The sequence below is a fragment of the Pagrus major genome, chromosome 4, assembly GCF_040436345.1.
Source record: "Pagrus major chromosome 4, Pma_NU_1.0".
NCBI lineage: Eukaryota > Metazoa > Chordata > Actinopteri > Spariformes > Sparidae > Pagrus > Pagrus major.
The window spans coordinates 7,474,534-7,499,914 of NC_133218.1; the positions used below are offsets into that span (position 1 = coordinate 7,474,534).

At 39.8% G+C, this 25,381-nt stretch overlaps 1 long non-coding RNA gene across 1 annotated transcript; it reads left to right on the plus strand.

The window, feature by feature from the left end:
• Positions 1 to 5,775: 5,775 nt before the first annotated feature.
• On the plus strand, positions 5,776 to 24,582 carry LOC140994188 (uncharacterized). Its single transcript, XR_012178726.1, has 3 exons — positions 5,776 to 5,964; positions 14,778 to 14,944; positions 24,226 to 24,582. It is a non-coding gene; the product is annotated as an uncharacterized lncRNA (long non-coding RNA).
• The last annotated feature ends 799 nt before the right edge of the window (positions 24,583 to 25,381 follow it).

Below are 25,381 nucleotides of genomic sequence, written 5' to 3' on the forward strand. Positions count from 1 at the left end.
GTCCCGCTGTTGTTGCTGAAGAAAGTAGTTACGGCTAGTTTGCGGGGTCACTAAGATAAAGCGTTTTGCTTCAAAAAACAATATCCGTTCAAAGGAGTAAAACATTTGCATCACAAAATCGTTTACGATAAAAAAGTCAGACCTCACGATCACCTGGCACTATTTCCCCTCCCTTTGTATCACTGTGCGCTTCCGCCTGTTGACACACGGCACCGCTCCGTCAGCTGTTTCACGGTGTTTACATGCTCGGATGGTAAACGTAAATATGTCTGACTACGAAACGAGTGATGAAGACATTCCTTTTACCACAGAGCCAAAGGGATATCTTTATGAACCCGAATACACAGACACCGAGCTTCGTCAAATGGAGTTAGAACGGGCAGAGAGAGAGGAGAGAGACAGAGAAGCGGTCCAAGCTGAAGTTGGACCTGTTTCTGTACAGACAGTACATAGTTGCTGACAATAATAATAACAGCCATCATATAAAAAGGCACCGTCTTTAGCTTGTAGATAGTTGTTCTTACCTGGGGTCGTGGCACAGCAGCGCTCTTCAAAACATGTTTCTTCCTCTTTCCTGGGCGTGTAGGAACATAATCGTCCTTGCTGAAGTGTTGCACTACACACACGAAGCTTTTTCACCCTTGGCAGTCTCGCTTCAATGTTCAAGCCTATGGCAAGAAGCCAAAGTTGCCTAATAGCAATGTCCGTGACAGGAAAGCGGTGAAATATATACGGCGACTTGTTGTGATCTTTGTTGTTGCAACCCGGATAATCGCAAATCCGCACCATTTTTATATATCCTCTTGTCTAATAATCTCGCTAGTACTCACGTTAGCTCTCACGTTAGCTCTCACGTTAGCTCTCTCGCACATCCGAGCATGTAAACACCGTGAAACAGCTGACGGAGCGGTGCGGTGTGTCAACAGGCGGAAGCGCGCAGTGATACGAAGGGAGGGGAAATAGTGCCAGGTGATCGTGAGGTCTGACTTTTTTATCGTAAACGATTTTGTGATGCAAATGTTTTACTCCTTTGAACGGATATTGTTTTTTGAAGCAAAACGCTTTATCTTAGTGACCCCGCAAACTAGCCGTAACTACTTTCTTCAGCAACAACAGCGGGACAGACCTCGGCTCACAGGACGCAGTGGGGGGAAAGTCACTGCTGATGCACGACACTGATGGTGAGGATGTCATACAACTTCATGTCAAAAAATCCGAACTATCCCTTTAAAACGTAACTGTTGTTAGTGGCTTCTGTGTCAACTGAGCCTTGTCAGGTGCCTGATCAGTGCTGAGATGAGTAAAGCAGCCAGATGTTTCACTATTAGCTACTTTCATCATCAACTCCAGGAAAAAATGTGTCCAATTCAGAATTTTATCAATTAAGACTTTTAAAATAAGTTTTAATGTCTGATGAGGTATACAATCTGCTGCTTTCCACTGTTCTCTGTTTTTTTGGCGCTTACCTGTTGACGAACGTGACACACAGGAAACGCAAACCTTTCTCCTGGCAATGGGAAAGGAGTCAAACACCTATTTTTAGCAGGTTTACCTGCATTTTTAAAAAAAAAAACCCAAAACCCTGCATGCACACGCTAGGTGTCATGTCACAGTGCTTTTTATCCTCTTTTACACCGACTTTAACTCGTCCGATCTGCACACATCCCTTCAGCAAAAGAACGAGTGAGAGCTGCTGCTTAGCGATGGACTGTGAGCTCAAAGCACACCCCCACTGAGAGGAAGAATTAATATTCTGCATTAAAAATACATAATACAAAGTGTTAATCATGAGTGAGTTTGCAGGTGGTCGGCGAACATAACAGCGGATTACTTCAAAGAGCCTGTCTTCTAATCACTACAAAGGCGATGAGTGAGCACTGTACCTGTGGTGATAGCGCAGGAGGCGGCAGAGGGGTTAAACTGTATTGAAATGTTTGGATCCCTTCCTCGCTGTCCAAGCCTGTGACATTGACTTATGGTGACACCCTCCAGCCTGTTTTGCTTAGACAGTTAAATGACAAATGGTCCTGCCTGTCAGCCAACATCTGTTATTCATCTGCAGCTAGGACTGGCACTGCCAGGCCAGCACCATGCAGACTGCTGGCCTGGCAGCCACCTTTAAAGCCAGCCTCCCACAGCTCAATCACACAATTATAGCCAAGCAACAAGCAAACACTGTTATCTTTGCTCCTTCAACTGCAATCACACCCGATGCTTAATGTGTTTGCATTGCTGCAACCTGCGCTGAAAGAGTTGTTTGCCATCAGTTGTTTGAATCAATCGGACTGAAAAACAAGAGCCAGGAGTTTGAGTGCTACTTTGCCTTTGTATATCACGGTCAAGACATTTAAATAGGCTACATGAATCTGATAACATTTGAAACCAAGAGATGTTTTATTTGTGTTGATGCTATGTTTGAATTATTGCGGTAAGTAAACGGAAATCTCCCAACCTGTATGTTGTATCATGAAAGCAGCAGAAATTAGAAATAACCTGGACAAAACAAAAGAAGATAAATACCTTTAGGGTGTCGAACTATCAATCGAGCTGCAGCAGGAAGTCTTGACAAAGTCTGTGTGCAGCAGGAGTAGAATCTACAGGCTAACAAGCACTGAGTCTGACTCTAGTAGCTGCTTGAACAAATCTGTCGAGCCCGACGGCAGTCTCTTCGGTATTCTTCTATGTACTGGTCAGCAGTGTCCCGGGCTGGAAGTATGTACAGAGGCTGATATCAGCAGCAGTCTAGTCCAGTCAAGACTAGTCGTGTACACGGATTGGAAGTCAGTCCTTTCAGGAATTCACGGTCTTTTTGGGATTGTTGTGATCTGCTTGATTTCACAGAGGCTTTTCTAAAAAAAAAAAAGAAAAAAAATGTGATGCATGTTGCAATGTTTTGAGACATTTTTTTGCAGTGAAATTTTGGGGAAAATCTCGAACAGCTCGCACACCACACACACAAAGACACACACACACACAAAGTTTGTCACACAAACAGGCAAGCACACCTGTAACGTATGCTTCAGTAACATTACCACTAAGATAAGATGAGGTAGAACTATAAATAAACCCCGAAAGGGAAACTCTCGTGCCAGTGATTGCTCCAAAGTATTTACAGTACAACCAGTTGAACCAGGCCAGGGTTCCCCGGGTCAGGGTCACACACTGGTCCCAAAAACTAGTGCCTAATAGAATGACAATATAAGTTAAGTACAAGAGTAAACTAAAAATGAACTAAAATAATCAACGTAATAATCATGCACATGATATATTGTATATGTTATATATATATATATATATATATATATATATATATATATATATGTATACATATATGTATATATATATATATATATATATATATATATATATATATATATATATATATATACATATATACACACACATATATATATATTAAATAAGAAACATATAATATACGTATATAATAATATAATAATGAGAAATAGAATGGCACATAATGATTAAAAGTGATATTGCACATTATATTGAAAAGTAGTATTGTACAGTGAAAAAGGTAATAGTGCACATAATATTAGTATAATTATTTTCAGTATTCGTTGGGTTTTTTTTTGGCAAATGTGAGACGTTTGTGTCATTTCTACATGTTCACAATCAGAGACAAGAAGATGAGTTTGCTGCTCGAGGGACAGCTATGATTGGTTTAATTGCAGGATGGTTGGACGAAATTGCAAGTTTGTGCATGATTCTCATGGATTGGTCTAATGTGTGTTCACTTTCACAGTTACAACATCGCAACTTCCTTGATGGGCTGTGAAGACTGCTGAAACAACTCGTAAAACAATTGGTTAAAAAGAAAAAATGGATAAGATGAATCTTTAATTATTCCAGTGTTGAAGCAGTAAATAAATACAAAATTAAATCAACTCCAAACTGTGATGAATCTGAAATAAGTATAGAGATACAACAATACAAACACACACCTTACATTCTCAGCACTAAAAGCTGAACTTCATGTGGTTTTTATATGACATTACAATCACCAGCCTAAATTATTAAGTAAAGCTTTCCATCTGGCCTTTGAGACCCAGTAGATTTGCCCTAATTACTCAAATGCTCAAATGAGCTGCCTAATGCAGCTTCACCCAGAATATGAATGCATGAGAAATGATTGCACCATTATGTTGGTGTTAAAAATACCAGCAGTACGATTTAGTGTGGGAGAGGAAATGCAAAATCTGACACAAGAAAATATACAAATAATCTGAAAATATCTGTCAGAGAATAAATTACAGCATTAAAAATTAGGAAAACAAATTTAGAAATAAAAAATTAGTGCAGAATATAAACATGAGGTTAAACTGAATAATGACAGCAATCAGTTCAATGTGATATTCAGTTTTCTCCTCAGGGAAAAAGTCAATTTACTCACGTCAAACAGTCGCATAAACTCCACATTCTGCTTTCGTCTTCGCAGGATGACACAGCTAATATCTCTCCTCTGTAGGTGGAATTAGATGTTAAGTCAAGGTTAAATGACCAAGTGTTTGTGCTGTATTGTGTTTTATACGCTGTGTAATGCACCGTTTCTTCAGTGATTATGGATCGTAGGAGAGCAGCAGCAGTGTTTAGGGACTGTTATCTGCAGCCTCTTTTCATTTATGATGGTTTTATAATGCTCTCTCCTTCATGGATCACACTCTCACAGGCGCAATACCGCACAATGCTGCATACTTTATTGTATTCAACAACAGAGGTTAAGCACACAGTACGCACTGCTGTCTTTGAAAAGTCTAAGTAAGAGTGGTATTTTGTGGCTCAGCAGAGGAAATGGAAAACATCCCAAAATTATGTCTCCTCTGCTTGAAGCTGCGTTAGGCACAATGGGGCCCATAAAGGAGAAGAATGTGTTATCTATCTGAAACAGTAGGCTCACCTTATTTGACCAGATGAGATTCAGATGCTGTGAGGACTTAACATGAATTTAATTTTACAAAGCCAGCTCATTATTTTCTTTGCTTTGTAGTTGTCGGGAAACGTTCAACAGGTAATATATTTTCTTAATCATTTTTACAATTTTCACGTTTCATTTCATTTTCGTTTATTCTTTAAGGTCATGCTCTTTCAAAATCGTAGAAAAAGTCTTAAGCACTCAAGAACGTAATGAGTTATAGAAAAATATACATAAACAACATTTTCAAACAGAAATATTGCAATACACTCAGAAAAACATCAATTGCTCATTTCTCAAATGCCTAAAATAACTTTTACAGACTTTTAAGGCCTCAGATTCCTTTTTAGAAACAAAAGTTATACAACAACAACAAAAAAAAAACTTGGTTAAGCACCAGAGCAGGCAACTACAAGTGTGGAAAGTGCAATCATTATGACAATATGACTAATACCAGCTTCTGTACTGACATAACATCAGGTTGTAAGTACAACATAAAGTCTGTTATAAATTGCAATACCTCATATGTGGTTTACAGACTATTATCTTGCTTACTGTTTTTTTTTTTTTCACTGATCATGCTTAGTCTTTTGATTTTAACTGCCTAATTATGTGACTACCAACCTGCTCATACTGATCATGTGACAACCTGCATAGTCTGTCATGTGGTTATCTAGACCAATCATGTTACTGCTCACCTGTCTTCACTGATGATGAGGATAGCTGTCCAGACCAATCATGTTACTACTTACTTGGCTATACTGATCATGTGACTGTCTGCTAACCTATAAATGTAAGAGCCCAAAGGCGGCCATTTTGTACTGCCCTGATGAAGGCATGTTTTTACTATTGTTGTGATTCAACAGCCATGATTAATTAAAGGCTGTTTAACTCATTACCCTCTGGAGTACCTCAGACTTTATCTACAGTGTTGAAAGAACAAGATCCCTAAACTGATGAGCACCAGAGGGACTGCATTTTCTACAACCGAGCAGCTCCCCTTGCATTCTGCTTTTTGACTGAAGTCCTTTAAGGTCAGTTTGTTCATTCAGCTTATTCAGTCATGTAAATGAAGAGAATTTGTTTATTAAGTTTGTTTAGGCATATAAAAAAAAAATCAGTCAATGAAGATCTTTCTCTTGTCCTCCAAAAACTACACAGTGCAGCTTTAATAGAAACAGTTCCAAGAATCATAAAAAACATCAAATAGCAAAGCTTTTACATCTCAGAGGGGAACATAAGACTCTACTTCAAGGGCAGTTTGCAGTTTATTCCATTAATAAGGTTCATGGTACCTGAACCCAGTTCTGCCGACATTAATGCATACCTGAGGGCTATCTTAAATTAAGGAAGTACAGGATCATGCACTGTAGTTACTAGATTTAAATAAGGTTTTTGGTCTTGGTAACTACAACAGTAAACTTTAAAAATGAATAACACAAGATGGCTATTTTTGGCTATTATAACTGTAAAGAAGTCCATAATGCATAATGCTCTATGATACACTGGATTGAACTGCTTTAGTGTTGATGGGGCAGCATGACAATACAGCATATATTAATAGTCAAGGACAGACATGACGGCACAGTAGCTTTGTGCTTGGAAGAAAGCAGAGATCCTTCAATACTTTACAAGAGGCCTAGTTAGATTTGTCATGTTTGAGTCAAATGTTGAATATGAATCTTGAAAGGTAACGTGCTGTCTGCTATCTGACTTCCTTGGTATTTGTATGACTATGCCCGACTAAAATGGGGCCATTTAAAGTTTTAATGTCAGAATAATCAGAGCTTTTGGTGAAAGACGTCATTTTATTTGTTAAACCGTTCACATGACTGTGAATATGAAACCCTCCTACAATTGACTGTACAAATGTGCAGCTTATTTGACTTTCAGTGGACTTGCTATACAGTACATGCCTCCTTCTGCATCGTCCCCAAGGCCTTCTGCCAGTTGGACATGCCCAGAATATTTTCACAAGGAGATATCTCGGAAGCATCCTGATCAGATCCCTGAATGACCTCAACTGACTTCTTCCTTGATGGCAGTTTTTCAGTCACTACCAATGTAAAAATAAATGAGATGCATCCAAAAAAATACCTTGTCCTTAACATTACCACTTTAAGGATAGTTACAAGTCACGTGTTCAAAGTTAATGTCTGTTCAAATGGTAGACCTAATTGTTTAAAGGTGCAGTATGTAGGAATGGCCACCTGTCGTATTCATACTCCGAACAATTAGGGGGCAGCACATCACAAGAGTAACTGCTAACTGCTGCCAACTGCAGCTGCCGATAGCTCAGTTAGCGGTGCAGCTAGCGCTTTGGACTTTGAGCTTAGAGTACTGGTGGAGTGTGGACGCTACAGCACAGTGATGGGTTTTCATGCCAAGAATTAAGGGGGACCCAGTGAGGAATGCTTGTAGGGATCAGACTATAGTATAATGTTAATTTTAGTAGCCTAAATTTTCAACTAAAATTACATACTGCATACATACATATTGCAACTTTAACCTTTAAAATTCTTTGTCCAACATGTGTTGCCTATGCTTTTTTTGATAATTCCACTGTAAATCACTGTGAACGGGAACATGAAATACCAGGACGATTTTGCCAAAATCAAATGACACAATAACAGATAAAAGAGAGTATGATTTCAGATCCCTTTTAATATACAGACATAAGTTAAAAGTGATCAAACCCCACTATACTACTGAACAAGCAAATGATATTTGAATGATTTATATTCTTCTAGAGCAACTGACACAGGGTGCAAAAATAGAGAAATTTGTGAAAATTTCCCCTTCCGTGTTGTCAATGTATCCATCAGTTGACCTCAGCTTGTGAGGACAGTACACCCATTAATCATTGTGTGATGCACACAGCAGAAGTGCAGCCTTGCATGTTTGACTTGCTCATAAATACTTTATATAAAGTGTTGAGATTTGTGCCGTAAAACTCTAAACGTACAGTATTCACCTCAGAAAATAAACATTTTAAGGAGAAGCATAACCTGTACACCCTTCAGGTGTACAGGTTAACATCTGCCACATGAAACACATTTTGTGCCACCTTATGAAGAAAGAAATAGGGCAGCCTTTTGGTTACAGTGCCTTCCATGAACCACAACGTCCTAGGTTTGACCCTGGACGGAGACATTTGCTAGCTTCATTCCTCATCCCTCTCCCTGTTTTTACTCCCCCCCTCTTTTACTGTCATCTTTCCACTGCTCACTCTCAAATAAAGGCACAAAATGTTCCCAGAAAGAGAGAAAAAGACAGAAATATAACAGCCCAATAATTTGTGTTGATTATCATATCCTCAGCACAAGAAAATTAGATTAATTAAACACTCTTTTATAGTGTAAATGAGCCAAATTGTAGTTGTAGGAAAGACTTGTTTAACAAAGATATTTACTGACATGCCACAATATTTCTGTATAATGAAATATTTCCAACTCTGAACACATCTAATGCTGGCACATTTAGCTTCTAATGTGAAAAGCAGAAAAAGTGGTTAGTCCATTGTTAACATAGTCCTCGTCTGTAACAAGGCAGTTTTTTTTAAAAATAGGCCAGTTGCTTACACCTACAATATGTAACTTCTGCCGCACAACAGATTTTGTTTGCCAAGTGTTGTGTGAAGGGCCGGGGGGAGCAGGGGGCAAGAAACGCTACTCAGCTGCTTTAAGTTGGCTCGAGAGTCTGGATTAGAGCCAGACCCTCTGGAGAATAAACACCTGGAGCCACCAGATTCTACTCTGACTCAGAACTGTTCACTGACGGGAGGAGAGCTCAGAGATTCATTTTTAAGCTTTCGGATTAAAAAGAGGACTTGTCTTCTCTCCTGTTTATCAACCTGACTGCAGCAGAGATCCGTTGAGTTGACCTCAATTTTCGGGTGCTTATGTTCTGTCATGTTGACTGCCGACTGGGGCTGAGGGGGGGAAATGTTCTTCACTTCATGAGCGTTACATTATGGAGAGTAGAGAGGAAAAAGCAGAGAGAGAAGCAGAGATTCTGGTGAGTGGGCTACTGAATTCACTGAGAGTTTTCCTGAATTTGACCACACAGAAACACACGCCCTCTGTGTGCTGTACCGCAAATAAATACAAATGCTAGTGTCATCAAACTTGCTTCACTGTTCCGTTAAACAACCTGATGAAAATGTATCTAATGTTTCTCTAACCTGAAAGTAGCATTGGCGACCTACTGAAACACACTACTTTGTGTAAACTTGAGGATTCCTCTTGGTCTGAACATTGTTGGAAACATTTGGGATAATGTACGTACACAACTCAACAATATATATAACAAAGGTCTATTTCTTTGGTTTAATGCAGAATTCCTACATATTATATCTTTAAACATTTAACAAAAATAGTGTCACTGGGATGCTGCTGTATATCATGTCTTTTCACAGAATGTTCTGTAAATGTCTCCCTTCACACAAACACACTACCTCATTAACATGGGAAATTAAATATAAAAACTCACATGAATTCATCAACATACCAAACATCCATTAAAAGACTTACATATTTCACAGAGATCTTTTATTTGCGATGGAGATGTGAAACAGAAACACACCCGTCTGTTTTGCCTGGTTTGGTCCCATAACCAAGACCTTATGGCTCCCTACAGTTTGCCCGTCTGAAATGTGGTGTCAGGTACGGGCACTGGTAGGAAATCTTCTCCAATACCAAGGATGATTGTGCTAGTGGCTAAAGGTGATTGAAGAAAAAAGGGAGCAGAAACAAACAGAACCTCTTGATGCTTTCAATGAGTTGCAGCGATGTCGGAGGGGTCACAAGCCTTGAAAATAGAATCTGAGCAGAAAGTCAGACCCCTGTTCTGGGAGAAACAAGGGCCAGGGGAATAAAAGTAGAATATTTCTCTCAGTTTTTTCCCCTCAGCACTTGGCTCTCGAGCTGTCTGAGGCTACTGCAGTTATTTGCCTCGTTGACTCGTTAATGATGTGGTAAAGACACGTATGAAACCAGTTACATGAACTCTATGAGGCAGAAACACGGCATCGTCTGCAGAAAAGAAACATTAGTATCATGTTTTGCATGTTATGTAGCTAGATAGGAGGCTGATGTTAATCTTTTTTGCCGCATGATTGAAAATTTGTTTCCCGTCTGCTTAAACACAGCTGTGATCGGGTTTACTCTTTCCGTAACACTGACAGGAGGAGACAGAGAGGGCCAGACTACTATAATAGAATGGCCTTTTGCAATGAAATGATGGCAATCATCGTATTTGTTCATCGTTTTGTCCCTCAACATATCTAAATCATCATCATCTAATCAATGCTTCTAACCGTTCAAAAATGCACAGATTTGATTGATGACTTGTTAGATTTTCTGTGGATTATCCATAAGGGTTCAAAAGCTTGCGCACATATTTGGGGGGAGGGTTTTGGGGTTCTTTTGTCAAAGGAATTCATGGCGTTGCAGTTGTGTGTGATGGAGTGAATGACAAAAAAAGAAAGAGCTTGAGAGGAAATTTAAACCCTACCTGTGAAGTATGTATGAATGTCCTATTGACACTTTCCAAAAGTTACCCAAAAAAAACCTGAAGGACACAGCTTCCCCCATTCTGATTGGAAAGGTGTGACAAGCACTTGATGCTAACAAGCCTCAAAACATTTGGACACAAATAGATGTCACTTCCTCTTCTCCGCTTCCCTGATGGCTACATACACTCAGTAACCAAAGAAGAAGAGAGGAAACAACCATCGTGGCATTATTTCTTGAAAGAGAATCAGCTTTTTCTTTCATGGAAAGTTTACAGCGTATTTAAGGGTTATGGGGCTGCAACAGCAATTTCTTGGCCAGGCGAAGTATAGGGTCAGCAAGCTTCCAGTGCTGACCCTGCATACAGCCCAAAAACAGTCCGATCACAACTTTTCATTAAACTCCAATGTGTACATTTTTATGCTTTGTTTTTTGTACGGATTCAACAAGAAGATATTCGATGTTAGTGATGTCTAGAGGTGCTGTAGGTGGATTCTTAGTTGAGCTAAGCTACCTAGTGCTAGCAGTAGCTTCACATTCACAATGCAGACACACAGACTCAAATACGCATAAGTAAGTTGTAAGTAGTATTAGTAATAGTAATAGTGGTTAGAATTGGGTGATGTGCGTTCAACCTCTAAAGTTTGAAAAAAAGTTAGCTAGCTAGCTATACTGAGCAAGCTAAGCTACGAAAATGCAAGTAACATTGGTACAGTTGAAAGTGCCTTTTTACTAAATCACAATATTACGATGGTCAACGGCTCAGTGGTTGATGACTGTCAGCCATCGGCCATGGACGATGGCATTGTCTGTTGGCCAGTTCCTGTATTCTGGTTCCTTTTAACAGATGGATTAATGCTTTAATCTGGATAAACGCATGAGAAAAATGATGGGTACATTTTCATCCAGACACATATTTGAGGATGTGAAAATTAAAAGTATAGAAATGTATTTTATGACTTCTTTATTATAGCTTTGTGGCACAGACCCTAACTGTATATACTGTTTTTGGCTAAAATTGTAATTGCTAAAATTTCAAAAAGCAAGTAGCCTAAAATCCAACACATTGAACCAAAAAATCTAATGAAATATCTAAATGAATTAGACATTACTGACCAATAATGACTTAAAGGGGTTTGGTGCTTTTTGCTGTTCTTTATTCAATTCATTTCATAACCTGACACATTTATCAGGTGCACACTTAAAAGATTTAGCAATAATACAAAATAAAAGCTTACAGCTAGTGCTCCCCTTTTTGATATCCTTCATCCCTTTTTTGTTCAGTTAATTTGTTCCTTCTTTTCCTCTTCATTTGATCCCTTCTTTCTCTCCCTTTTAGTCATGTTTGCCATCTTCCTTTCCTCTTTCCTGTCACGTTTCCCTTTTTCCTACCTAGTACGTTCTCTGTGCTCAGGGCTTTTTGTAGTGACAGTGTTTGACCCACCTTGTTTCAGCTGCCTGGCATTCGGGCATCAATGACTAGTTAATGTGAGCGGTGCGCTCGTGTATATGTGTGTACAAGTGAAAACGTGGTATGGAGTTTCACTGATTGTGAATTTTCTTAATAAGACAGCAGAATGTATTTGATAATGAAGTACGGACACGAGTGAACAGACAGACGCCTTTTCTACATGGCAAAAGGGTACAATGGCTCATACGCCCATGGCTATGAGTACTAGACACAGTAATGGTAGCAGCACTATTAGTGGTTGTAGTGTTGTAACTGCCTTAGTCGTATATGCTAGTGGTAGTAGCAGTATTAGTAGTAGTAGTAGTAGTATTTGATGCAGTAGCAGCAGTACAGTAGCAGTAGGAGGACCGGTAGCAGTTAGTAACCATGTTAGTAACATCTGTAGTGCAAAACTCTTTACCAGTTAAATTATGAATTCAGGACACAGATCAGTAATGACTTCATAAACTTTAATTAAATCACACTGTTATCTATCACACTGTGTTACTTGACAGACCTCTTTATTATTCAGTATTTGTACCAGAAACGGTAACACTACATCAAAACTGGGACCAATACAAATAACATAACGTAGCATTATTTATCATCTTACTTGACCTTATATTTAACTTGTATTGACTTCATTTAACCTTTTTCAACGACTCAGTAAGCCTCTTGAGATTTGTTTTTTTCCAAGGAGACCTGAGCAAGAATTCAGCATCATGTCTGGCATACAGATGCAGACAAGCAAAAGGCCATTAGCAGAAGTCCATATGTGGAGAAATGTCTAGATTCATATACACATCCAATTAACTTGACTGTATAATACTGTCGGGGGGAAAAGTGAAAAAGGGCCAGTCTGAATATGGGTAGAATATAGAAGTTACTTGTTTTGTTTACTGTTTTAATGCTTGCTGACAGCTAGTTAAAAATTAGATTTCCTGTGTGTGTATGTGTGCGGATGAATCTTAAGCGTGATTTCTGGCTCTGGTGATGCGTCTGGCCTTGTCTGTGTGTGATGTTTGTTACCATTTTACCCAGTAGAGCTGTTTTGAGGTTTCGCCCATACAAACGAGTACTGGATCGAGGAGAAATTGGAGCTCCGAAGTTAATCAGACCTTGACTCTACTCCTCCCCGACTCCCTCAAGGTATAAAAGACCTTCCTTGAATGCCAGCTGAGACTTCACAGCCACTCCTCACATCTTAACTTAAAAACCAGCCTACTAACAAATTCTTATCAGCACAGTAATCAAACTGGATATTGGACATCCCATCTCTAATAAGATGGACAGTCCTCCCTTTTTGATTTCACCAAGAAAGTAAAACCATCACTGGAGGAGATTTATATATCACATAGCTGATCGTAGCTAGTGTGGTGTGGGAGAATACAAGTAAACAGCTTCAGGGATGCAAGTCAGTAAGCCTGCTAGAAATAGCTCCTAACCGACCTCACCCACCTACAGAGAATTTAAGTTCCTCATCAGGCCAAAAATAGATGTTTTGGCCTCGTCAATAATACACCTGCAAAAAACACTGGATATATACAGTGTTTGAGGGGATATTGCTTTAGTCTAGATTTAATCAACAAAACACCAAATCCTGCTTTAAAGGTGTGCTATGTAGTTTTTGGAAAATAAATTTTAATCAGAAGAGAGATCTTCATTGACTGATTTTTTTTTTTTTTTTTTTTTTTTTTTTACCCCTAAACAAACTAAATAACCAAACCCTCTTTGTTTTTCATGACTGAATAAACTGAATAAACAAAGTGACCTTAAAGGACAACACAATTTCATTCTGTTTTACTTTGTTTATACGTGGCGGACCCTGCCACCTTTCTAGCTTCAAACAGTGTTCTGGGGACCTTATTTTCCTCTGAGAACAGCTTGTTTATTCAGTCATGGAAAAAAATAAATAATTCTCAGTTTGTATTATTACCTCATTAACATTGTCAGTATTAAAATTCTGAGTTTAAATTTCTTCTCCAAAACTACGTAGTGCCCCTTTAAAAAAAATCCAAATGAAAACTCTTCCCGTCAAAAAATGCTTAATGTGTCTTTCTCACCATCAGATTGCATTATAGCTCTCCCATATCTTCTTATTTAGCCTGGTCAGAGAGCATGGTAGCTGCAGTCCCACGGCACATTGGTCCCATGACATATAGACCAATTTAATGATCATTTCACGAGATTGTGATCTCAGCTCTCTGGCCCTCGTGCTGCCTATATGAGGGAAAAAGTAAGATGAAAAGGAACCAAGAAATATCTTCTGCAGTTATCTCAAGTCATCCTTTTACATGTGAGGGGTCCCTATTCTTTATCTAAAACTACTATGACTTCTTCTACTGCTACCAATATTACTACTACTAATAATAGTAATAATGAATATTTCTTCAGAGAGCACCCTTCTAAACAATGTAACCATGTGCTGCACAACCAAAGGCAATAAACATTAGAAACTACTCAAGTTAAGTCATTAGATACAAACGAATCAACCAACACATTTGTGTAATTATTAAATTAATATTATATTTTCTGTTGCTCTATTATTTCCCATTGAAGTTACTCGTTAATTGCTTGTTTGCCTATTTCTGATGTATTTTGAATCTGATGTTAAAGCGAGAGAGTGTCAAGCAATGAAGCTGTGAGTTTTATTCACGTCATGCAAGCTATGCTGGCATAATGTTTTAAAGTTTTTGGTGCCAAAAAATATGCCATATGACTACCGTAAGTCCCACAAGCAAGTGGGCGTTTGCAGCCCAGTTGGCCGGATATAACGTTACAGTTAACCGCAAACTGCAGATACTCCCAAGGTTGATATTTATACCGAATGTGACATATCACGTTCACATCATACTTTATGCTTATTGGTCGCCTTTCACATCAGGAGCTGGAGGGGATGGTGATGGTGTTATTGCAAGCCAAAAACCTGCCAACCGGGCGACTGCAGTTCGACTATGTGGGATGATTTCCAGCCATTTTTGTGGCGACCAAAGCTGGCTATTCTGCACAGGAAGACGTACCATATCTACACTTTTGTGGCAACCAAAACAGGTAGGCTCTTGTTCTCTGAAACCTAACCAAGTGGATTTTGTTCCTGAACCTAAGCAGAAAGTATCATTGTTACAAGAGAGAAATAGAAAATTACACTAAACAAATGCAAAGTGGCGAGTTTGAACTTGTCTGTGGTTTTGTAGAAATATACTTCACTAGCATTTATTCTGGTGATTGGGTTGGGTGTTTGTGTTGTGAAATGTGAAATGAGTATGGCTAAATAAGGAGTTGCATTGTCCATAGCAGACCCTCGATAGACCGACAGACAGAGCATGTCTTAGCCTGCTCGCTTTAATGGTTTTAAATAAAGCAGTTGGCCCTGTTTTCATTTCTCCCCCACTGTAGGAATGCACAAGTGATATACAATACAAACGACAGTCTTTATGAATAAATACCAGTTTTCAGGAGATATTTGAAAGCACACTTAGAGCTAACCAACCTAAGATATTCAAATGCATTGGAAGTTTTGATGACGGGTATAGCAAGCAAGACTGTCACTGAGGACCTCGGGTTACGAGCAAGTGCATCGGCTCCAGAGGCCACAAACACTGTATAAGACGGTGCTCGACCCTGAGTGGCTTTCTAAGTTAACAATAACATTTTAAAATACATTCTGGAAGTAACTTAGAGCCAAAGGACAGCAAAAAACTGAGAAAACTTTGTACCAGCTGTTAATAATGTATGCTATTTTGAATTAAATGCATTGCGGTGATCTAGACGAGGCCAGAATAGGAAACGTACAACATTTGCTAGGTAACCTTGAGAAAGGAACGATCTTATTTTTCGAAGTATTCCTCGATCAAAGAAAGCAAGGTTATATTATCACTTTCACCTTTTAGTTTTTTTGCTCATAACTTCATGCAAGCTGAAGCAGCAGTTTGTCTTTTGGAGCAGGCAGGGTGTGATGTTTTGAGACTTAAACAGATGAGAGAGACAGATGAGACTTAAGTATTGGGCCTTAAAGTGATACCTACCTGTCCGTCATTCTGAATCACTCCACATGCTGCAGACTCTGACCCTGACTTTTTTTACACTCATATATTTGCATTGTTTCAGGGCAAAAAAATGAAACTTGCTGACCTCATTTGAAGTCAAGTGTGTATGCTAGTCACAGAAATCTTTCAGACATGTGGCTTTAAGTGCGTGTGTGCATGTGTGTGTGCGTGTGTGTGTGTGTGTGTGTGTGTGTGCGTGTCTTATCTTTCAGGATTTGGCCCTGTTTTAGAATCTGCCCATCCAGTAAAAGAGCTTGATCAGAATGGGTTGTGAAGGTGTTGAGCATGACACACACTTTTCCCCACAGGACTATCCCTTGTGTTTTTGCTGAAGCCTTGTCTGCTTCAATCCAAGTCTGACGCCCCATCTGACAAAAATTATTTAACAGTCCTTCATTTTCAGTGCCTTGGGCTTTCTGTCTCAACTCCTCCTGTTAAGCAAAGCCTCAGTGTCAGGGGAGTTAAACTGAAATTCACTTTGCAGCAGGGATATAGAGGAGGATAAACCCATCTGAACCCAGTTTACTTACCTTTTGATTTGCAGAATAGGGCTTTCCAGCTTTTTAGTCCGACATAAGACTTAATATCAAACATTCATAGCATCAGACCAATAAAAGTATTTATTATAATCCGCAGCTTATCCTGAAGAAGTGGAATGATTTCCAAATATCTGTCCGACAGCCTCCTGTACAACCAGTTGTCCCATGTTGGAGGTCAAACTAACATTTTGTGAAAGAATATAAACTATATTCTAAAAGAAGAGCTACTGTTTTTTTCCCCTTTCTGTTTTGTTTTATTTTACATTCATCAAACTGTGTTTTGATCCTCTGGTTGGGTGTTTTTACACAACAGCAGCCGGCATATTTTGCAAATGTTGTCAAACAACCGAGTTGTTTTAAGATCCATTAACTACCATCAACATTTGGGAGGACCCGTCGTTCCGTTATGGTGTGTATTCCACACAGAATTCACAGTTAGCAGGTCAGGCTAACTAGCGCATTTGTAAAGTGGAAGCTAGATCGCCTGCTAGCCAGCTTGTTGACAATAGCACTGATTGAACTGATTTTTTGGCCAATCCATTGAGTCCGGTTCTCCTCCGAGGTTTCTGACTATTAAAAGGCAATTATTGTCGCCACTGTCACCAAGTGCTTGCTCATGGGGAAATGTTGGGTCCCTGTAAATAAACTAATAAAGGAGTATGGGCAAGACATCTGAGTCGCAGAGAGCTCCAGCACACTCGGTGCTAATTTGTCGCTAATTATTAGGTTGTGTATCTGTCCGTCTTTCATGGGTCGTAGTCCCTCAGCCCTCTGTACATTACCCTGTGATTCAAGTAGCTATGCAACAGCTAGCAAAATCAGTAACAGCGTTGCCAGATGGGAAATGTTAAACTATCATACCGGAGGATTAAAATTAAATTACATGAGTCATAACCACAAGAATAAATGGGCGTAAATGTGTAATTTTACAGGACATGTGTTTAATCACATCATTTTCTTTAAAGCAAGCAGATGTAGCTATGATGCTTAGAAGACGGTGTCCATCAGACCAGCAGTCTGAGTTTTTGTAATATCCTACTAACACAAAATTAAATGACACCACAGTATGACTGAAAGCCGGTTCATATTCTGCATGAAAACAGTCCACAAGCTAAGCTAATTACATAAATAACTGGGCTTACTGGCACATTCAAAACAGCTCGACTTGAACACAGCATACCAACTCTAAGTCAAGCAGGAGTGAGAACGACAGCCGGGCTTGCAAATCACGTTCATCATCACAGCCTAAGCCAAGCACGACTGAATAAAAAAAAAAGAATTAAAAAGAAAAGAATTAAAAAGAATATTTCAGTATGCTCATCATGTCTGGAAGTGAATCACAATGGGACAAAGTAGACTAAAACCAACTACTAACATTAAGCATCACAGACGGTCAAATTATCGTTTTTTTTTTTGTCATTACTGATAGGTCACAGGGTTGAATTATTGAACAAATATGGTTATTATTATAAATCTGGCAATGCTGGTCAGTAACTGCCTGTGTGGCCACGATAACACAAAGTATCTTTAGTACACAATAATATACTAGACTATCAAAACCTGTCAAACAGACCGTTGGAACCAAAGATTCATGCCCCCTGGAAAGCTGTAACGTAATGCGCTCTGTCATTGCATCAAAATAAATAAAACTTAAATTTCTTACAGTTACGATTCTGCCCACATGTTCATTAACAGGGATGACAAAGGAATTAGAGACTCCTGTCGATATAAAGTAGTGTCGTACAACATCACCTATAACTCAGTAATTACCACATAATTGAATTTACACATTTGCTAACAATGTCAACATAAACAAAACAGTATAAGCCTCACAGAGGTTCAATTGATAGCAGAGCTGTTTATTGAATTACAATAGAGTGTACGAGTGAGTTATATGAGTGAAGAGGTAAAAAAACAGGATATCAAGCTTTTCATTTTTGTTTTAAGCTGCTACTTTTTGCCAGATGGTGATGACAGAGATCAAGGATTCCCACACATCTTTCACCTTTACGTTCCAGTTTTAAACGCATGGTGCAGCTGAGCAGATCAGAAAGAACCTCTCATCTGACCAGTGTCCTGTGTATGAGACTGACCAATGATTTGGACGGCAGCAGCAGCACTGAAATCACAAATAAATTAAATTCCAAATTCCTTGTTTTTCAAAACAGAATCTGAGCGTATGAAAAGTAAAAGTATGAAAGATAAAATTAGTTTCCACGTGAGTATTTCTATTGTGGTCCATACATACCTTCTCATGTGTTTTTGCATCCATACTGTAGGAAATTCTTGCGGCAGTTTACTCAGCAATAACATCAAAATGAGTAATGAAATTATATATATAACGCAGATGAGGCTGGAGTTGCTTCTTTTCATTTTTCATCTCACCTCCCTCCGTCTCCAGATATTAAATGGTTCTGCCCCCTCTCGCAGGTAATTTTGATCCTTAATATGGAGCGGTCTATGCCGGTCCTTATTTTTTAACGTGGACCTGTGGCAGAAAACCCATTAAAAGCACCACTTAACATTGCTGGAGTGTGGCGCTGTGACACCAGGTGTGACCTAAAAAAGGTAGACGGCATAATTAGACACGGCAGATTCAGGTCGGAGAGGGCATCAGTCTCCGTTTCACTCTCCTACAAATTAGCAACAGAGCGGATGTATTCAAATAATGAATCCTTTCTCCCTGACAAAGTTAAAAAGAATGAGCTGGAAAGGACCAGAGGAGAAAGTGGGAGAGAATCACAGTATTACAAAGAGCCTGGAAATCAGAAGCCGTGCACTGACAGACTAACATGGCTGGTTTTTGAATATCAAGTGCAGGCTTTCTTCCTCTGATGAATACATATGGCCGGGGAGAAGTGATGTATCCCTTCTTCCTGACTGCAATGATGATGCCCAATGAATGTGAAAGGAAAGCAGATGGTAGCCTGCACATACTGTAGACAGACCACTACTGTCGTTATTACAAATGATGGAGTGGGTTAAGGATGAATCAGGAGTCAAAATAACCTAAATCATCCCTTCAAGAGCAGGTACTTCCTTCTTAAAACCGACACTAAAAACATCGGGGGATTTTACGGCTACAGGTTTTCAGATTGTCAGAGTTTAAGAAAATAGGCCCTGAGAACACATTTACTCAGTCAGCGTGATTGAAGAGGTCCTGCATGAACACAAGATTTTCTGCCTGAGTTGGAACAGTTATGTTTCTTTCCAATGACAGATTTCTCTATTTGTGTTGTTGTCCTGTGCTCATCACACCTGTTTGAGGTGAGCAGCGCTCAGTTTGAATAAGACAATATCATTACCAGCCACAACAGCATCGGCTGGTAATGATATCACCTCGTGAGTCTGTGTTTGTGCGTGTGTGTCACCGAGGCAAAATGTGGTGCTGGAAACACCTGTTGTATGGGCACACAGGAGCAGTTTTTGCCTACCTTGCCAGGTGTTTCTATGGCTTTGTTTAGACTGCCAGCCCAGTTGGCATATCCAGATTGAATTTAGGAAGACTGGACTGCAAAACAACCACATGAAATGAATTTTTTGCACATTTGAAGGTTGTTCAAAACGTGCTTCATATCAAATTTCTACAGATGTGTCTCATTCTGCACGATCTCGATGCTCGTATCGGATTTCAAAGCACGATCTGGACGTCAAATCGACAGTGACAGAAGTGCATCAGAGCAGAATCCATGCTGCTACTAGCAGAGCAGTGTGGAACAAAACACAAAGAACAACAGTCCTAGGAGTCATGCTGGAATAAGTTGTCTGCTCCATGACTTGACAATGTGATTGTTCGGAGAGCGAGATGATTGATCACGCTCCCATGCTGGAAAGCTGCATCACCAGCATACGGAGTCACTGACATCCATGTTGTTACCACAGCAACCCATGCAGATATGTTGGTGATGTCTGGACACTAAAATCCAATCTAATCACTTGCAAATAAAAGTGGGGACAGTTTTAGATCTGATTAGAGAAACAAATCTGGTTTGCCTGCAGTCTGAACATAGCCCTGGTCTTTCTTTACATCTGTGGACAGATTTTTATCGCCATTATAGCATCATAACCCATTCACGATATAGTCACAATACTGAAGGCTCAGTGTGGTCCAACCAATGAGCAATGGATCATGTAAAAATGATTGAATTTATTCTGAAATTTTTATTTAGTTAGTTATCTAGTACTAAAATACGGCAATCAAAGAGATGTTTAAATGCCATCTTACATATTTTCTAGCCACAAGACAGATTGTTGCATATTATTTCACCATTATTTATGTTACTGATTACATTCAGCCACTACATGTGTCACTCCATCACCCTACTTCTGTTGCATTCACGTCACAACACCGCTGTTGTTCGAATCATCTGCCCCCTCAAGTGGTTCCCAGTTTGTTGCACGATCTGCCCTTTATAACAGTGGGATATAAGTAGATGCAGTCTTTCCTGTGTCTTGACTTCTCGGTAAAAACTCACCTGTGTTATTCGTCTGAATCAAATGGGGCTGCAGAACAGAGAAGCAGCCCACAATCGCTAATTAAGACCCCACAGATTTGCCCTATTTACAGGGAAAAAAACTGTGAATTTTAAACAGCACGAGTTAGCGAGCTACGTGTCCAGAGAAATCTTTCTGTCCAGAAAAATCCAGAGAGAAACCGAGGTAATACACATCTTTCCTCGGGTTGCAGCTCCAAGCTATTGTGCAATACGTCAAAAATAGTTGAAATGGAAATATAGTCCAGGTTGGCAGACATGATTGAGTTATCTACATTTTACTGCCGTCACCTCACCTATTACTTACAATTTGTATCAAAGTTCAAAGTCTCTGATGTTACGTCTTGCTGCCAGTGTGCATGATTACCACATGCTGGCACCTTCGTGTCTGTGTGAGTCAGGATTAGTCATCCGTACCTCCATCTGTGTCGACCTGGTGGATCTACGGCTGCCAGCCTGGCCCGTGTCAGGAATCCTTTTGGTCGCTGTGGTCCTTATCTGAGGCCCGTCCAGATTCGGGGAAGAGATGCAGTGTTTGTGAGCTCTACTGGCATTGTTCCAGTCCATCGGCGAGGAGATTGGAGAGATCTTCCTGTATCACTTCACACACACTGGTGCATGCATTCAGATCTGCCTGAAAGACCAGCGGAGTATGTCAGGGGGAAGACTGTGCCTCCAGGCCTATGAGATGTAAAATTCAAGAGATGCAGGCAGTTTGGTGGCTTAGCCCAGTTTAATCTTTCTGCTCAGTGCCCCTTGTTGAGTCGCGCATTTTTATTAAGTCCCAATGACAAGGAGTGGAGAACCACGGCATGCATATTCACAGCCGCAGACACTCCTCTCTGTCCTCCACCGCAACTAATTGTTACTGTGCCCATCCAAGCGCTACTGCCCTGATTCCCTGTGCATTCATGTAGCTTTTACAGCAAAGCTGGCCCGCTGACAAGCTAAACTTTGCTACTTAGAGAACGCTTGTACTCAGGTTTGACTCTGCTGCCTCCATGTTGAGATGGATTGTGTCGGAGAAAGTGTAGATAAACAGCAGGGCTGGCTACAATAGAGCGCGTGCGTGCGTGTGTGTGTGTGTGTGTGTGCGTGTGCGTGTGCGGACAGGGCAGGTGATTGGGAGGATGTGGAGGGAGCAGATGCTGTTCTAAAGGGACCCTGACCAGCATACAAAACACCTGCCTGCTATGACAGATCACCTGTGATCTCGCAGAGATACAGCAGCCGTTGAGCGCCAGTTTGAGACGTGGCAGGAGGTGGCTTTGGCTGACTTTTTCACTGATAGATTTTTTTTTTTTTTGATAAAGAGATGAAAGATTGACCTGTGGCTTTAAATAGCTCCCTGACTGTACCTACAGATATAGGATGAATAGAAAGGATTGTGGCAGAATCATATGTACCACACCAGTATACTTTTTATCTCCAGTAAGAAAATTCTACCACAGAGTGTCAGTGCTTTGCTTCACTACATTCATACAGGGGTTGAGTGTTTGCACCAGAACATCTTGCACCTGCTTTCTATTCAAGTTACAATGAGAACATTGGCAGATATACTACATGAAAGTCATAGAAGCCTAATTACTGAAGCAGTGGTTCCTTGGTTTCAGATGTGGGTAGCAGGGGTGATTTATCTAATATCAGCTCTAGAGGGGACAATCCCATGAAATTTACTCAAGAGCAATTACCGGGGGGGGGGGGGGGGGGGACACCAAAAAGCAGTGAATGCTCTGTTACCCTGCCAGCCAAGGAACATTAAATTGCAATGCCAGCTTCACTCATTGAATTCAAACAGCTGCAAACACCGGTTGACGTCAGCTAACCGCTAGGTAACATAGAGAGTGACCTGAAATTCCATGCAGTGAAAATGAAGATGATGATTATATATGTGTTGTGTTGTATTGAATGGTAGAGTAAAGAAACCAATTTTTAAAGCACCAATTTTTAAAAGAGTTTTAAAAGAGCCTCTCATTGGTGGCCGACCAATATCCACTAAGAATATGTTTTAATCATCAGGTTGAGGAGGTGTGTCCTCCCTGCCACTCCAGGGATTTACGCCCATGGTGGCTAGCTATGAACAAGCTACTTGTTTCTAGCCAGCGACCGTCAGCTTTTCCAACTGATACCAAAACTGTTGCTGGTACATTGCATTAGCTTAAAGCTGGCTAGCTACAAGGGTGCTAATGCAGTGGCTGCCACTAACACATGACACATTACCATTTTGCTGGCAATTGCAACAGTTTTTTAGCCAACTTATCTTTAACAATGAATTAATGATTGTAATATAAATTTCTTTAGGAATTATTTTGATACATGTAACTAATTTATACAACAGTTCAGACATTAACCTTAAATGGACCTATCGGTACATTACTAATGATGTGGTTAAATGAAATGCGTGTTCAGTAATTATGTTGCTTGAAAAGAAGGCAAATGCCAAGCTCAGTGATAAGGCAAAATGAAATTAACTTGACAGTTTTTTTCTTTTAGTTGCTTTGCTTATGAAATCAATTTTTAAAAGCCACGACTTTTAATTGACTGAACAGAAGTTGCAACAGATGTAAAGAGCAAATAAGGACAGTCAGTCCAAAAAAGGCTGTGAGAAACACAGGCCAGAGAGGGAGAAATAAGGACAACCTGTCTGTCTCTCACTCTCTCTCACTGTCTTCTCTCCTTCTGTCTCCACCAAAAGTGGAGTGTGAAAAAAAAAGTGTGTTTCCATTTGGCTTTTCAGTTGCTGTGCGTGTTGTGTTTTGTCTTGTTTAACACACTTTAATGTGTTGTGGATGCAATGCACATTTACACAATTTTAGACCTCAGCGCTGCACTGTCTTGAAGTTATTTTATTTTTTTTGTGGACTGAACTAATGTTCCCCTTAGGCTACATTACTTTATACTTGTAAGATAACATTAATTCAAGGGTGAGTTTTTCCCCTTATCATGCTAAAGTCTACATTTTAAAGCTGATATCTAAAGAGCGTCTTGGAGGAGGAGCGGGTGCACCCAAGGGTCGCAACTATTTGCAGCCCTGATGAGTCTGCATCCACTAATCAAGCTAGTATTCAGTTCCATACATTGGTTGAAAATGCTGACATTTTAATGTTTGCAGATGACTTGTTGAAAATTCTTGTATTGTAAGAGGGATCTTACATATGCACTACATACACAATATTGTAAAAGATTACAGAAACAGAAAAAATGTATTGTTCTTGTATTACAAGGTTATTAATACAAGATCCTTCTCTTTCCAGGCCTCTCTTCTTTAGAATCATCTTACTGCCCGAACTCAAGAGGCTGACTCAGTCCACTCTTTCAAAAGCAAACACATCTTTTCGCATCAGCCTTCAACCTCAATCAGTCGGCCCTAAATACTGCTGTCCAACTTTAACTTAGCCTGTGTGGGCACACTCACGTACATGTTGCATGTCTACACTTTCTTCTGTATGCAGTATATATGTGTTCTTGTATATGTGCTGTTCTGTTCGTGTTTATATTTAGCTTATTTTTCACTTATTATGTGATAGGTAACAAATATTCTGTTTTTAATGCCTTGTATACGTGTTTTAGCATATATTTTACTAAATAACTAAAGAACTTTGAACTTTAAATGTATGTTTATTTTTATTTTTTGTTTTTATTACATGTACAGCCCTTCGAGGCGTGCTTTCTGATACTGGGCTATAATTAAGTTTGACTTGACTTGGCTAACTTGTTCATGCTAGTATTATAAGTGTTATCATCCTGTTTAACTTATAAGAGAAAAGGCTTGCAGGGTGAGGACTGACTGATGTGTTTCATTCACAAACAGAATTTTGGGGGGAAATGCTACACAGTGGCAGTACTAAACAGACCTAGCTAGTTAATGGTATGGATGAAAATGACTCTCAGTTACTTCTGTAGGAGGTAAGCTATTTCACCAGACTCTTACTATAACCTCACTCACACCACTGAAACGTGATGAAACTGGTAGCTTGACAGGCCCGCCGTCCTAGTCATGCTTGCTAAGTTATGTTTGGTCAATCACTGTCTGGGAGGTGTAGCGAATGGTTTAATTCGACTCCTACGTGGATATTTCTTTAATGCGCTTGGTTATCCGCCTACATGTCTTGTTTTCTCAGCCCTCGCTGTACAGTATACTGCAGAGGCAAAGCTGTCCCCCCTCTCACCGCCTTGAAGGTTATCCACCAAGAGAAGTGTCACAGTCAATCAGATCCACACCATGCTCTCAGCATAGGTGACAGATCATTACAGTCCCTTACAATGGCACCTCGCCATCCTTGCGCGCCCTATTTAATTAGGTAAAAACAAATTACGTGCTGAGAGCTGCTCAGTGAGCACGAGAAAAACAAGCTGAAGCATTGTGTCTTTGCTTTTTGTTTTCCTCCGCCGTCTTTTCTCCTCTTATCT